Source organism: Cryptomeria japonica, chromosome 11 (genome assembly GCF_030272615.1).
Source record: "Cryptomeria japonica chromosome 11, Sugi_1.0, whole genome shotgun sequence".
In the NCBI taxonomy this organism is placed as follows: domain Eukaryota; kingdom Viridiplantae; phylum Streptophyta; class Pinopsida; order Cupressales; family Cupressaceae; genus Cryptomeria; species Cryptomeria japonica.
This window is the reverse complement of record NC_081415.1, coordinates 18,763,816-18,770,380: the sequence shown is the minus strand read 5'-3', so window position 1 is coordinate 18,770,380 and position 6,565 is coordinate 18,763,816. Positions and strand designations below refer to the sequence as shown.

Genomic DNA, 6,565 nt, shown 5'->3' with positions numbered 1-6,565 from the left:
ATTGAAGCCTCAAACTCCACACCTTCAATGCCTCCCAAACACCATAGTCCAGATACATGCACACACAAAAAAGAAGGACAAAGCAGACATATATGTAGCTAGGGTTTCCCCTAGTTAGCATGAACACCATCGCACCGAGCCATTCGCCTCCTGCAGAAATTGAATCACTAAGAAAGTATTACTCACATTAGATATGTTTTTTTTTCAATTTATTTTTTATACATAAAGGCAATTTATGACATTGTAGATTTCCTCACAAGTAATATTGAGTAGTTTATAATAAATATCTAATTATAATGTTTAGGTTTTCAAATGCACATATTAAAGCTACTTGTGCAAGAGGCAAGCATTGGTTATATTGCCATTTATTTTATCTGACAATAACTATAAGTGATAATATTTAATCATATCTTTGATCCAATGATGAAATTGATCATGCAGATGATTAATGTGACATGTCCAAAATTCAGTCATCTAATAAGTATCACATTGGTTATGAACCTATCCTTCTTAAATCCTGTTCACACAAGATAGAATTGAAATAACCATTGGCCTTCTGCTAAAATAAATCCCTTTTGTACAAACATCTTTTAAGCTTGTAGTGATGGAGAACTAGAAGCTACATGCAACACCAACAACTCACAACTTGAGAACAATTTAAAGTCATTTGGGAAAGTCTAAAAAACCAAATCAACTAATAGCTCTTTTGGAGAGAAGAAAAAAAAAAAACACAATTATATTACATTCTTCATAGGTAGCAAAATAAAAGTTTTGTTTCAAACTCAAAATTTAAACCATTTTAGTTCAAATCAATCAAAGCATCCTCCATATTATCTTTCAGTCCAAATCAATCAAAAGGATGCTCCATAATTTCCTGCAAATCAATTCAAATAATCCTCCATAATCTCCTGCAAATCAAATCAAATCAATTTTTTATTAGGCATCAAATAAGTATGTAAGAAAATCTGAAGTTTAATCAGTGAAGATTGAAAATAGGAAGAGATGCAAAGCACACATTTCATTGTCTTATTTCAATGGAATTTGATCATGTTCGATGGCTCTGGTGGGGTTCAACACAGGGACAACCATTTGTTGAAGATGATAAAACATTTTTATCATAGTGGACAAAATTTATTACATGTGAATGGATAAGGCACTTCTTATCTTGAACATCATGGAAGTCTGTTCTCATCCAGCAAATTATGGATTCATATCATACCCAACTCATTATGGAAGTCTATTCTTATACGAAAATTATGATTTATGTCATACTATGGATTTGTATCATAATCAATTCATTGAAATTAAAATTAAAAATAAGATAAAAATTAATAATAATTAAAATAGACGGATTGCCATATACATAATAAGTAGACATTTAGGTCAGCTGGGATTACGTACATTGGTGCTCTAGAATCCTTCAAAATATGCAGGCACTGACAAGCACGTTACAAGAATAATAGCACAACACACGAATATCCATCTTAGAGTCTATAAAGAAGTTTTTGAAGGTTGATGTTTTGCCCTGATTGAGTAGAGCCTATGGTCCGTCAAAAGACACGGAAGTGAAATATGGACGAGACTTCAAAGTACTGTTGGGTCCATTATCTCCAAAATAAACTCAGCATCAATGCCTGGTATTGGAGCTTCTTCTTCAAGTATTTGCAGAGCTTGCCTCATGCCGATCCTGCCTTCTGGCCGTGGATTAGAACAGAGCAGCCCCAGTTTCAGCACTCTCTCCATCTCAACTTCATCATATTGCCCACCAAGATTCGGGTCGACTGCATCCATGAGAATGATATCAGTTAAAGAGAAGACATTGTGAATGCTAAAAATTGTAGCAGCTGTAGCAAGAGCAAGTTAGTAAGAAAACCAAAGAAGAGATCACAGACAAAAAGGTAGCAAGAGCAAGTTAGTAAAAAAACCAAAGAAGAGATCACAAACAAAAAGGGAAGGTAGTTGAAGAACGCTGGAAAGAACAAAAGAATGGATAGAATATTGGTAGTTGTGATTAAGGGGGAGTGTTGGAAGTAATCCCAACTACCTAGTCTGTATTGTGTCCTCCATGTCATCTGTACACTGAAGCAAATCCCTTTGCATTAAAGACAAAGATCAAAGCAAATCTTCATTAGATTGCAAGAGCCAAAGGAGATCCTAATTGCCAGTCAAAATGAGATCTTTTTGTTTAGCAATAGTTGTTTTGAAAGTCAAAAATGTCAACATATGTAATGTTACGGGCATGAAGATTTGAAGATACGAAAGGTGAATAGTGTAGATGTATAAGCTACTGTCAAAAATAAGACTGATCATTGGTGTGAAGAAAACAAAAGTGTTGAAGCCGCTACAGAAGGACAAGATTGGACGGAAGTAGAAGTCAACAAAGAGAAGGCGGTAAAAAAAAAAATTCATAGATTGAACAAGGATTGAAGCAAGCAAAAGTTTGGAGCAGATCGGCAATAAAGAAATTGTTGAAGAAAGTAATTGAATGAAGCTTGAGTAAAGGGAGTCTTGATGTTGAAGTCAGAGATTTTGGTTAGCTGAAGTTATATTTGCAAATTGGTAGAATCATTCGTGTGTAAGATGAAGTGAAAGAGATTGAAGAATAAGGAAAGCTGCTAAGGTGTTTTAGAGGTCATTTGAAGGCAAATAATAGCCACAGTTTGGAAGAACATAAGTCAAGGCTAAGCCACAGAGAGAAGTGTTCAAGGAGATTGTTGTTGATACATAGCTGGTGAATGAAAGGTTGTTCCTAAAGGAGATTGCAGAACTAAAAAATTGCCTCTTTGGAAGGAGACAATTTGCAGCAGCAGAAACACAATCAAGTGTTAGGGTAAGGTAAGTTTATTTTTATTTTTTTGTTTCAATGGGTAAAGTGGACAGAGTAAAGAGAGAGAAAACAAATGATTTAAAAGAAGAATTGAAGGAATGTAAGAAGAAAATTTCAGAAATGATATTTCTTTTAAAAGAGAAGCAAATAGAAAAATGTGAACTGTTAGATGAAAATTATAATCTTGAAAAAGAATTGAATGAAATTAAAGATAAAAAATAAGGAATTAAAAGAGAAATTACAGTTATTTGATGATGTCAAAAGGAAGTTTGATGATTTGGAAGAAATGTCAAAAAGGTTAGAAGAAGAAAACAGTTTACAAAAAAAGGAAATTTTAAATCTGAAACAAGAGAATGAATGTTTGAAGTTAAAACCACTAGTTAGTAATGCTTCATGTGACACAAAAGATTTGTGTTCATCATTTGGCGAAAGTGATTTAGCTGAAATTGTTTGTGATAAAGAATGTAAGAAAGAAGATGACAACGTCTTTGTAAATATTGCCAATTGTAATATTGATAACAAAGGATGGTTTCAAAAGAATGTTGGTTTCAAAATCATGAAGAAAATGGGTTATAAAGGTCAAGGATTGGGAAAACAAGAACAAGGAATTAGAGAGCCTATTGAGCCTATAATGAGGCCAAAGTATGAAGGTCTAGGATATGTCACAGGAAAAGAAAATGATGCTACTAGTTCAAACAAAACAACCCATAAAAGGCATTGTATTAGGTGTTCTTATTGCAATAGAGAAGGACACACAAAAGAAATGTGTTGGGACTTACATCCATGTAAAATTTGTGGTTTAAGAAATCATTCTGAAAAAATGTGTTGGAAGAAAGAATCAATACCAGGTTGTATAAAAATGGATTGTGGATGGACCTATGGACCTAGTTGGCAAAAGCTTACAGGTATGTTCAAAAGATTGTACAAATGTTCATATGTGAAAAACAATAGAAGTAATGAAAGCTTTGAATGTTCAAAAGGGATTAAAAATGCTTTCAGCCAAAAGAAACCATTGTCTAGCAAGACAACTATTGATTGTATGATGTTTTGAATACTTCAAACCAAAGAGATTGAGAGACTACAGTAGCAGTTGAAGAAAATTGGAGCACAAGAAAGAAAGAGGAGTTGATGAAAGAAATCAGAAAATCAGAGGAGGATATCAGTTAAAGAGAAGACATTGTGAATGCTAAAAATTGTAGCAGCTGTAGCAAGAGCAAGTTAGCAAGAAAACCAAAGAAGAGATCACAGACAAAAAGGGAAGGTAGTTGAAGAAAGCTGAAAAGAACAAAAGAATGGATAGAATATTGGTAGTTGTGATTAAGGGGGAGTGTTGGAAGTAATCCCAACTACCCAATCTGTATTGTGTCCTCCATATCATCCGTACACTGAAGCAAATCCCTCTGCATTAAAGACAAAGATCAAAGCAAATCTTCATTAGATTCAAATGGACTTCTTTCCCATTTCCCTATCACATCAGCATCTCACACATTTTGTGGACAGTATGAAATATAATTTTATATTGCTATTCTAGAACCTTCTTGTATACTTCTTCATGCATACCCCTTTCGGTGTATTCCAGAAACTTCTAAAGACCTGATTAAAAAGGATTTTGTAATCATTTTGATGAATGATAAATATGGATTGATAATTTGTCTTTCTTGTATTCTGCCCTGTTTTGTGGCTCCTCTGTTTTATTTTTGCTCCCCTGTTTTCTATCAGAGAATGCCCGCCGCATACAACTTTCTCACCCAGTCTCAACAGGTCTCCTTCCGCATGCAACTTCCATCAGAAAAATACCAAAGCATAACACATCTGTTGCTGGGCTGGCTTTTCCTGTGTGTATCAGCTCTGGCGCAATGTACCCCAGCGTTCCCACCACACGAGTAGTCTGAGAATTTTCACTGCGCTCGTACAGATGCGCAAGCCCGAAATCTCCAAGCTTTCCATTGAGCTCTGAGTCCAGCAGAACGTTGCTGGACTTGATGTCTCTGTGCACTACACGTTGCTCCCATCCTTCCTGAAGATACAGCAAACCCGCAGCGACATCTTTCAGGACTTTGTAACTGTGAATCCATTCCAACACCACCTTTGGCTTTCCAAATATCATGTTGTCCAGGCTCCCATTTGGCATGTAGTCATAAACTATGAATAGCTACTTTATTCGCCTGCAGAAGCCTCTGATCTGCACAAGATTTCGATGTTCAAGGCGACCAAGACTGGAGATCTCTGCTATGAATTCCTTCATCCCTTCCTCAGTTTCTCTGAGGATACATTTCACCGCTACTTGGAGGCCGTTTGTGGCCAGAACTCCCCTGTACACCCGACCGAAGCCTCCAGATCCCAAAAGTTCTTCCTCTCCAAAACCCTTTGTTGCAATATGTAGGTCTTTGTACTTAAATCTGTGAGGCCAATACTCCACCTCCCATTCTTCAATAATATCTCTGTACTGATTTCACTTCCACCGCATAAACATTGCTAACACCACCACTAGGAGGGGGAGGATGCAAGCGGTTGTAATGCCAGCTATCAATCTGGAATTTGAGCTCTTGGATTTTCTCTGTGTAATGACATCACATAGCTCCAAATTCAGGAACGAGGCTGCTCCGTTTGTAGTAAAGCTCCAGGCGACTATGTAATGCTCTCCAGCCATGCCTCTTGTAGCTGCTGAGAAACCAAAGTAGATTTCTTCTTCAAGAATGTTAAACAGAGATATATTTTTTAGATATATCAGTGGTTTCTCTGGGCGATTTGAACTTGCCTCTGCGATGGTTACTTTGAGCTCGTTTAGAAGATGGTCATAATCAATCCAAGCCTGAATATTCTGTCCATTATTGAGATCCAATTCTCGCTACCGGCTGTTGTCGTTCCAATAGCCTGCAGTCTCAGAGTTTACAGATGTGAGCTCATTCAAATCGACAGCAACGTGATTGTTGTCAATGTCCGAAAATTCCACGTTCGTTACTGTGTCGAACTCAACTGCGAAGAGATGATTAGAGGCTTTTCCCATGCTTGAAATATTTTTTAACGAGCCAAGATAAAAATCCCTTTGGAGATCTGTGGGGCGTCATTATAAACGCCAGTCCATGCCCGCTTCGTGAGAGACATGAACCGGCGTTTCTAATTTTAAACACAAAACTTGTGCTGAAAGACAAAGCAGAATTCAGAGACTCACCATCTTTCATATTCATAGGATGTCGATAAAAAAATGGCCAATGCTGTATTGGGATTGATTAGTAAGGCAGATGGCTTTGGACTGCACTGAAGCATTCCCAAACAGATCGAGGGTGGAAGCATCGAATTGGTTGAAGGTAAAACTTGTATCCACTTGTGCAATAAGCAAGGGAGGGAAGAGTAAAAAGAACACACTTTCTCTTGCCATTGTCAAGCTCCAGCTGGACTTCCATTTTCTGTTCCAAATTAAAATATAATGACCGACATATATTAACATACAGGTTTAAATACGTTTGGCCATAAAGGCAAATATTGAAGTAGAAATGCACGCAATAAACATAAAATAAATTTGATAATCAAAACTTACAAAAGGGTGCAGATTTACCTTTTTGTGTCTTGCAAACATTTCATAGTTTTTGCGTGGTTTCCCTTCTTATACTCTAATGCTCTTTGGTTATTCGAATATAACATTAAAGAGTAAAAAAGGAAAAAACGTCCTTTATAGTGTTCACAGGTAAACTGTACGCATGTTGGGGCTTGGTAGATACGTTTGTCCTATAGATGAGT

The 6,565-nt window shown here is 36.5% G+C and overlaps 1 pseudogene; it reads right to left on the bottom strand.

Annotated features, from left to right (window-relative positions):
* Positions 1–1,584: 1,584 nt before the first annotated feature.
* Positions 1,585–5,834, bottom strand: LOC131049530 (L-type lectin-domain containing receptor kinase SIT2-like; annotated as a pseudogene).
* Positions 5,835–6,565: the final 731 nt, after the last annotated feature.